The following is a 10,355-nucleotide window of genomic DNA, read 5'->3' on the forward strand; positions in this document are numbered from 1 at the left end:
CAGCTAGCGTGTAGCTGAAATATTAGCTAACCTCTGAAATAGCTTAAAAAAAAAACTTTAAAAAGCCTAAATTTGCCAAAACGGCTTGCATGCAGCTGAAATCCTAGCCAAATTCCAAAACAACTTCTAAAAAAATCATAATAAATGGTAAAATAGTCTAAAAAGCTAACAGAATGCCATTTTTTAAACTTTAAAACTGTAAAATTTTAACATAAAAAAGAATAGTAAAAAGGCAGAAGCGTCACTCCTGAATAATGCAACTTAAACCAATGTTTTACTCTCCATAAAAATATATTTTTTCAAAATTATACAAGTAAGAATTAAGCACGAATTAATACCAGGCCATTGATAACAATAAAATAAAATGATCTGAAGGGCCAGATCCGGCCCCCGGGCCTTGACTTATGTGCTGTAGATTACATTTTTTTTTCTTCATGTATACTGCTAATGATAAGTAATAGCAAGCACTTATCCAACATGTAAGGATAAGAAAAGGTGAAGTAGGTAAGATCCAGGTGCATTGTGGGTATGTTTTTTTTTAAGTTTCAACCCCTTCTAAATCCTATACACTCCTCAGGGAGCTCACAAGTGTTGCTCATGTGACAATAAATCTGTGCTCCTTGCATGCAGCCTGACTGCTAAAAAATTAGGAAATTAAACAATCAGAGTGCAGTAAAGAGTCAGTACATGCTCCTTACTAATGAGAGTGTGGTGTAAAGACACCGAATGACAGTACGTTATGAGTGGGTGCAACTTACATTAGTCTTACATTTACTTCACAATAAACCTACCAAACCACAGACATGACAATGGTATGTTCCATTTTTATTATATACCTTTAAGTCTCACTAAAACCCTTTTTTTTTTGTAAAATCTGATCTTTTAATTATGATTATGAAACTTTTATCCAAAATCAAAAAGTCGTTGTCAGTTTTTCAAAAGCTCATTAGAAACAATTCCGGTTTGTGGGCAGGACTGTTGACAGAGTAACCCCGCCCCCCTCCCCATCACACAGAGCTCTGTTTACGTTTTCACTCGCAAGGTTATAGCCTTAAGCTAACATCAGCGGTGCAAAAATAACAACTAGCAACATTGGATCAATCCAGTTGTAAAGTTTTAAGCACGAATTCCAATTTACTGCAGCACAAGTGTTAAACGCTCGTCATGTCTCGCACACCTAAGCGTGAGTGACACTTTGGCACGCCCCTTTCCGTAGCTGTATCATTACCACACGGCTAGAGTTACAGCTCAGGTGCCACGGTGGAGCGGTTTAGCTATGGCAGATGGCTTATATTGGCTACTCCTGCAGATCTCACAAAACTCCAAACTCACGTTTACGTAATAAACCGACATTTATAGTAATCCTCCCGATTCGCTTCGGTGTTCTGCGAAAATTTGGACCCAACGAAATAGATTTGCAGCGCCGCTGTTTGTCTGCAGTGGGATTTTTTTCTTGCACTTAAAAAGTTACGTAGAGACTGCGTCACTCACATCAGAGCCATAACGAGAGCCGTGTGAGCCCGGGGTCATTAGTCAGAGCTTTTTCTAGCATCCAGTTTTCTGATCCAACAGGATGTAAAATAAGAAATACTCAGAAACGCAGTTTTAATTGTAGATCAGTTTATATTGGTCCTTTATTGTGAGAAAAATGCTACAAGAACATTTAAAAAACGCCAAAAAGGCTATTTTCATTGGGGTGGGTCATCATTTCAATAGCATATAGAAAATCAAATAAATACTCCTTATGCATGACTTTAATTATGAGGTAAAGTCTGTCTCTGTTAGTGGTCTTGCAATGGACCGACCACATGTTGGATGGATCAGGAGCAAACCCATCATTGCAAACAGGATGAGGGAGTGTGTGGATGGATCCCATTCAGTTCTGATTTTCAATCTCCCAGGTTTTTGCCATGAACCAGGAGTAGGATGAGCTTTGGATCCAACAATCCCTCAGAAAGTGGCGCACACAGAATGAGCTTCATCCCCCGAAATAACAGCTGTGAGTGCAAATGGATGCAGTGTTCATAAAGCAGAGTTTTTATGAGCTCCATCATCAAGGTGAGTCTCTTAAGAAGCTGTTCCGGCACACGGCCCCTTCGTATCGGTCCTTTGAAGTGCTGCTATGGTGATGAGATGCTGATGGGGGTGGGAACGGCCTCCTCATTGTGTTCCACGTCTCTGCTGGAGGGGGCTGCATGGAGGTGAGTGCGGAGGGTTATGACCCCATCACTCTCGCTCCACAAGCAGGAACTCTCATTTTATCTGTGTGTGACGTAAATGTTAATTCTTGGGAAAAAAATCTGCAGGGCACTAAGAGCTCTGAAGTAGAAGTTTTTTGTGTGTAATAAGGTGGGAGAACGTCTTATTTTTATGTCTTCAGTCATTATTGATGTCTTAAACAGCTCAGAAGGGACATCTTTCTAACAGACTATTAAAAAATATTCCATCTATTATGTTTTTAACCCCTATTTCAGGGTCACAAAACTCATCTCAGCCATCAGATGAAAGTTCAGGATTGTAACAACTTTGCGGAAAGGTTTTTTAACAGTTTTTTAAAGCATTTTTTCTAAGAAACTCAGCTTCATCAATCTAAAATCAGATAGATTTTACGAGAATAATAAAAACTGTCATTATTATCCCAGGATTGGTTCAACCACCGTTATTATTCATTATTCTGAAAGCCGACTGTGTAATTATCTGAATATAAGTGACTATATAATGTTGGGATTTGCATAAAATTGCTACGAGTCATGTACTTTGATCCTAAATTAAGTTACATTACAGAATGCATGGAAGTTCATTACTAAGCCACACCTGCTACCGTTAAAAATAAATGAGTCATTAAAGGAAACTTTAATAGAATGAATGTCAGTTTTACACGGTGTCAGAACATCTCACAATTTATGCCAAAACTTTACTTATTGCAACTCAAAACAAAGGACACAATAACAAAAAAAAGTGTAGTTTCTGCATTTGATATTTATCTCTCCAAGATAATGTGCAGATTTTATTTTTATTTTCATATTTGTAAATTTGTAACTGGCTCTAATAACCATGTTTGCACTATAACATTATCCTTTAACAAAAGCAGCAGGGAAAAGCTCATTTTAAAGCGTCTGGTTCATGTTCTACTCTTCAAGGACCAAAATATCCAACCATCCATTTTTACAACCTACTGAATCCCTTTTGGGGTCAGAGGGCAGCTGAAGCCAATAGCTACTGTTGGGTTCATCTCACATTCATACCTAAGGGCAATTTGAAATCTTCAATTAACCTATGAAGCGCGCTTTTGGACTGTGGAAAGAAGCCGGAATCCCTGGAGAGAACCCATCCATACCCAAGGAGAACATGCAAACTCCACAATGAAAGGGATTTGAACCAGCTGCAAGGCAAGAGCGCCAGCCACTACACCACCATGCAGATTCTGAAACTATCCTACAAAAGTAAATTGAAGAGACTAAAGTAAGTCCAGTTTCAGATAGGGCCATGCCGCCCTGCGAGCTGGTTGGCCAACATCCCTCCCTAGATGATGCGAGCCGTTAGCCCCTCAACGTACCTCACAGGACGGGTGACGAGGTGGACGCGCCTGCAGCTTGGAGCCAAGGAAGGGGAGAGTCACCTGGAAAAGCAGCGGGTTGAGGTTGCGACCCACCCCTCTTTGAGCCAAGTACCCCTTCCTCGTCCTTCCCTACACTGAGTTGCTAAAGGAGCAATGCTTTTAGCCGCAATGGGAGGAGTGCATGTTTTTATCTCAGGGCCTGTTTTATATTTCCTGCATATTTTATTGTTTTTACTAAAGCTTTTATTCATCTTCCCTTTATTGTTTTTATACTCAGACACCTGTTTTTTTTTTTCTTTTAGGGACTCAAACTCCTCCCAATGGACACCTGTGGACTCAAATGGAGGAAGGACTTTTAAGAATAAACTGTTATATCTCTCCGTCTGAACAGGCCTGGTTTTTGTTTGCTTGCCCTGCTTCCTGCTGATCTGGACCGCGGTGGTGAAGGTGGCAACTGAGTATTCGCTCACCTTAGCCCCCCTGCCTACTCCTTGTGACATATGGATTGTACAAAACAGTATTTTCAATACAATTTCTCCCAGATTAATTTTTTTTTTAAGTGTCCGGAGTCTGGCTAAATGTAGCCTGCATTGAACTTTCTACTGGCTTGCAGGTTCCTGTCATAAAAATCACTTGACCCCAATAGCCTTAAGGGTCAAAAGGATTAGAACCGATTGTTTCTGTGGTCAAACCAGTGTGGTTTTTATTTTAGTATAGGATAACTAGTTGTGTTTTTTTTTTTTTTTTTTTTTTTTTTTACAAGGTTTTTTGCAGAGCCTGTTTATTGGATTTCTGGTTTATCCACAGTAACTTTGGCGAACATGTTTTTGGATATAATTCTTTAACAAATTAAAAGCATCCAATTGCAAGAAAAAGTTCATTTGGATTTAATGTTATTATAAGGGTGCAAAGAAGGTCAAAACCCTCACATTTTCACCTAAACAAATCTGGCCTTCTTTGCAAAAAGTTTGGACACCCCTTCTGTAAAATATTGACAAACCTATAATGGTTACCACTTTTAGTGCCATCAAATGTCCCTAATTTACATGCTTTAAAACTGTTATATTCCCCAAATCATATTTGAAATGTATCAAGTCATTTTTCTTTTGCAACATTTACCATTTTTATGATTAAAAACTCACAAGCGTCCACAGTCCATGAACTATGTAGCACAAAACAGAGCTCGTCATCTTCCTCATATATTAGCATTGATTTGAATGAGCCTGCTGTGTCTAATTATGTGGAGTTTTCCGTGGCTCAGATCATCACTCTTTAATCCTCTCTTGTCCCAATGTTGCTCTCCTCCCTCCCCCTTTCTATAAAACCTTAATGCACGCAATAACCAGACTCTGCTGCGAAAATGAGTCAGAAAAAAAAATCATGAATGATAGCCAGAACTTGGCTTAATACAGTTACGAGAGACCGTTACATAAGAACTTCAGAGGCTTTAAACTTTGGGAACCATAAACCTACGCTGACATTTCTGAGCTCGTCTGGAGCCTTTCAGAACTGAAAAGAAACCATCAACTGTTTTATACTCGTTTAACATTTTAACCAACTTTGTAGAAACATAGCCTAAGTCCAGTTTGTTATATTATCCATGTGAATCATCAACATCTGTAAAATAAATGAATAACCTATGTAAATTCTGATATGTGAAGAAGCAGCAGTCACTGACTGAAAGAAATCAAATTATTTTTGCGTACGAAAAAAATGTCTGCACCTTTGAGCAAAAATTGTAATCTTATTTAAAAAAATGCTTATGGAGCAAAACAGCAAAAAGAAAATTCAAAGTACACTAACAAAATCAAAAACACGTACCAAAGAAAGCTCTGAAATCATTATGGGATGGCCACACGACCTTTTGTAGCAAAAAGATTTATCTATTTTTACTTTTCCTTTTTATTCCTGAAGCAATCTTCATGAAATTTCACATACATGCTGCTAGTTTAAGTCTACAACCAAAACAGAAGTTTTGTTGACCTTTGACATAGAGAAGAAGATCTTGAATTTTCCGGCTACAAATGAAAACTCATCCCACTGATTATCATCGATCGTCTTCCAATGTTGCAAAGTTTGCAAAAGGGACGTTCTCCTGTTACTCCCAACATTTTTAATGGAATATGACAAACTTTAATGCATGGGTCCCTAGCTTTTGCTGAAGCAAATTAATAAAACATATTAGGAATGTGGGTGTGGTTATCAAATACTGTTGCCAAAAAAAATCCAAAAGTTTACTTTTGCAGATTCTTCATAAACTTTTGTCGATCTGTTCGGTATCCGCAAACAACCGAAACATAAAATGGTTGCCATGGAGAGAAAATCAATAGAAAATCCGCCATTTTGACCCTCTGGATAAAGGGAGACGGAAGAAGTCAATGGTGTGTATATCGGCCGATCAAGGCAGGGTGGTGAGGGCGGATAGCAGCTTTAATTCTTTGTGTATTTATTTGGCAGTTTTTTGTTTTATTTTTGCCAAAGTTTGATCGAACTCTAAAAGATTATTTAAATTTCATAATCGAAGGCCATTTTCACACCTATAGTACTAATTTTCCCCCATGTTTTCTGCGTCTAAAGCACAGGAGCTTCAATTTTAGATTTAATTGTATTTTAGTTGCATAAAAGTTTTTTTTAAGACTTAAAGTTTAATGTTTTGTGAAGGGTGTTTTACTCTGACGTTTTAACGACAGGTTTAATCGTTTTTTTTCTGTTTGTCTGGTGCACAATCTGCACCTTTCCCCCATTGGTTGATCAGTCAGGAGGAACAGCTGCACAGCCAGATGTGTCCTGCAGGATTTCCATAATCCAGCTGTAAGATGCTGGAGTTCAGGAAAAACCTGGCACCATTTCATGAGAAGTGTCATTCTTCTAAAACTGCATAAACTAATGACCAGCGACGACTTCCCAACAATATCCAAATGAAACATGAATCTGAAGATCTATTTTTTTAAGGGAGTTACACTGAAACCCCAGAGGTAATTCTATTGTTTGTTAGCTTTTTTAAGAAAAAAAAATGTTATTTTATGCTACTACACTCAAATGGAATACAATGCATTGTTTATGCAACAACAATCTAACATTTCAAATGAAAATGTCCACACGGTTTAATTATTTCAACTAATTAAACAAATAAAACAATTGAATTTCCTTTAACTGTTTAAAATCTGCAGCATCTCACTGGTCTCAAGCTAAAGTCATACACCTTTGTGTATAGGTGTGTGCACATGCACTTAAAGTTGTGTTATCCTTTTTTTTTTTTTAAACAAGGTTTAAACTGAAACTAAATAATCTAATAAGAATGCGTTATTCTGCACACCGACTGGACATGTGATACACATTCTTGAACACATGTAAGTGTTTGCATTGGACGAACAGTTAGAGGAGGCTTGGTGGGAAATGTCAAAGTGGTGCAAATCCTACAAATCTTCCTCCAGGCGTTTTCTTTTCCAACCCTTTTCCAATATATCAAAACTTATAAACCACATTTATTAATTTCTCATTCACAATCAATTTACAAACATAAATTCCCTTGAGTGAGTTTAAAGGACAGCCTCCAAACGTCCTTAATTGGTCAAAGTAAAACTCTGTTTAACTTGTAACGCGCGTTTTGTACATAGAGCAAAAAAGTAGTCATAGCAACAAGAGATGTATGAAGACCAGAGTTTTGACCGTGGAAGCCCAAAACATTTAGACTTTTCATTGAAAGTGGTCACTTGGGTGTCATGAACGTAGCTTCATGCAAAGTAACAAACTGGTGTTCCACAATTAAACTTAGAGATATGAATATATTCATCTTTTTTCTTTACTTGCTTTGTCCAACAGCTGGGTATTGAGACGAGGCTCTTGATTGGGACAGATTTTAATCTTAGAACTATAGTTATGTTACATTTGAACATACAAGATGTTTATTTAAATAAACTCCTGTATCTGAGGCTAAACATTTGCTAATTATTTTATTATGAAATATGTTCCTTAAAGTTTTAGACTGGAAAGAAGAGGGAAGGATGTTTTTTGACAAATTCATATTGACCAAGGAGTTATTTTTTGAGCACAAGTACACAGAGACATGGGCTATGTCTGAATTCCTTCCTACTCACTATATAGTGCATTCACCATTTTGTAGAGCTGTCCGAATCTGCCATTCCAAAATTGAGTGTCCTAGAAATTTCCCAGAAGTATTGATGCTCAATACATTACACAATATAGACCACAATGCATTGCGGTCTAACAATTTTTTTTTAAATAAACCATCTACATTTTAATCATCGGAACACAGAAGAGTCACAAACAGACGTCGTGAAATGTTCGTATTGATTACATTTTCACTTTGTAAAATCGGTGACGTCAAATCCACAGTTTAAAGAAAAAAAGAAAGAAAAGTAGTGTGCAATGTGTCCAAAATTGCTTTTAAATTCCAGGGCACTAGTTAGTCCAGTACTTTTTAGTTTTTTAGTGGTTAGGGTGGGAATTCGTATATAGCCATAGTCCGAATAATGTCCTCTCTGGTACCCCAAACCCCATGACGTACATTTTTTGCGGGTTTTTTATTTCACCACGACCCCATGACCCTTTAAATTTCAATCTGTGAACTCAGTTGAACAACTTTTTTTTGCTATTGTGAAACTGTTCACATCAATTCTGAAAGAATATAATAAACTTTTGTATGAATTCTTTTAATGTTTAATCATAAACTTGATTGAATTGTTGCCAAAATGAAATCCTGGAGAGAAACTTCAGTTTTGTAGCTGCATTTCCATTTTGAACAGTGACTATAATATGAAAGTGAGCTTATTCTGTTTAGGGAAAATCTCTGCCTGCCAGTGTTTATGTTCTGGAGATAATCCTGCAGCTCCCACACGCTGAAAACACGCATGTTAGGCTAATTGTTGAGACTGAATTAATAGTGGGTGTGGGATTTAGAGGGAGCTGGCATTGTTGCTGCTCTGTGACAAATAGAAACTGGAACCGATGACCCTGAATAGGATAAAGTGGGTGACAAAACCAGGTAGATGAATTGACCTTGAACTAACGTTGATTTATTCCACCGTGTAACTGAAGATAGCGCCGGCTTACAGGGATAAGTCACTTTCTCCAGTAGTTGTTAACTATAAAAACATGGAGATAGTGTTGCTCTTGTACCCCATAGGACCTAATTTATTAAAGTGAATGGCATTATCAACAAAGTGCAGTTATATTTGGATTTTCAACATCATTTAACTGACTTTTCTCTTTAGATTTGCAACGGATCTTTGTCTAAAGTGACTAAACGATTATTGTTCTAATTTAAGACCCAATCTGTTAATTCAGAGTCAAAGTCTTCTTTCAACAACAACAAAAAGGAAATAAATGAAGCAGATTATTTCAGTGAGAAAATCTTAAGGATGTATTCAGAAAAGACATGTTTAAAGGGGCCATACCATGAAAAAACAACTTTTTGAGCTTTTAAGTGTTTTATACTGTTCATTCCTCAGTATCAACAACCCCAAAGCAACATTTTGAATTTGAAAAATCCTCTGAAAAACCTGCGTTCTGAACAGCAGTCTCTCCCGAAAACAAGCGGGTCCTCACATGCTTACATCACAAGGTTAGCACCGCCCCCTCCAGGAAGAGTCTACCCCGCCCCCTGGCTGACACAAACATCTTCTCTGCTAAGCTAGCAGGGACGCATTTGTTTACAGGCTTTAGTTTTAAACAGAAATGTCCGGTAGACTGGAGTCTGAATACTGACCAAACACAAGGTCCAGGACTCTATCCGGACCACATTAAGTGGACCCAGTCCGAACTAACGGACCAAATTCCTACACTAAATAGAAAGTACGCATTTGCAACTATTAGAAAACAGAAGAAAACTTTCATAAAGAAAGTGACAACTGTATTTGTTGCTCTCCTAAAAGGAGAAAGACATAAAACGCGTCGAGCCGTTTCCTCATTGAGAGTTTTACTTGAATGAATCATGTTTTCATACAATTTAGAACTTTAAACATGGCTCACAAAAGTACGTGACAAAACATCTCATTTTCTGCGGTGCTACGTTCAAAATGGCAGCTGCGTGGTTGATAACCGAACAAGCTAGTTACTTTTCTTCACTTCTTAAACATAAAATAACCATAAACAAAACATTTCTATTAGACTTTGAGAGCAAACTGACAGCTTAGACTCAATAAATACTTGTAAAAAAATCATATTTACCTGAAAGGAGAAAGAAAGAAAACGCGTCGAGCTATTTCCTCAAGGAGATCTTTTACTCGAATCAGAGAAACAAGTCCTGCGCGCCCCCTTCTGGCCGTTTTAGGCATACATCATTGAAGGAGTAAAAAGTAAGAAAATTACAGATTTTCAGAAAAAAAAATGCATTCATGAAGTGATTTTTCTGTAATATTAGAAGAAAATTTAACCTTATATGTACCACATATTGTCCTGTGGTTTTTACCAAAACCATCAACAATGTATTTTAATAAGCTGTCACCAGTAGTGCAATATATATGTTACACAATAAAAAGATCACACTCTCACATACTCTTTCAATTCACAGTAGTTTTAAAGCTAATCTTATGAAGTCAGCAATTCATAATTAAATTACATTACACAAATATTTGTATTTATTTAATAACTAAATACTATGAATTGCTGTCATCTTTGTTAAAACAAAAATGTAAGCTGTTAGGAAGGGAGCCCCAAGAATAGTCTTTACATTGATACGATTGACTGATGTGGATCCTTATATAAAACAATTCCCTATTATAAAGTTTGTTTTATTCAACTGTTCATTCAAAAATGAAGAGAAAAATAACCATTT

At 37.1% G+C, this 10,355-nt stretch overlaps 1 long non-coding RNA gene across 1 annotated transcript in view; it reads right to left on the minus strand.

The window, feature by feature from the left end:
- LOC112155438 overlaps positions 1–9,831 on the minus strand; it is a 60,947-nt gene extending 51,116 nt beyond the window's left edge. Inside the window, exon 1 of the long non-coding RNA XR_004946937.1 lies at positions 9,749–9,831. This is a non-coding gene — a long non-coding RNA (uncharacterized LOC112155438). The remainder of the gene's footprint in view (positions 1–9,748) is intronic.
- Between the last annotated feature and the right edge of the window lie 524 nt (positions 9,832–10,355).

This window comes from Oryzias melastigma, linkage group LG21 (genome assembly GCF_002922805.2).
Source record: "Oryzias melastigma strain HK-1 linkage group LG21, ASM292280v2, whole genome shotgun sequence".
NCBI classification, from domain to species: Eukaryota; Metazoa; Chordata; class Actinopteri; order Beloniformes; family Adrianichthyidae; genus Oryzias; species Oryzias melastigma.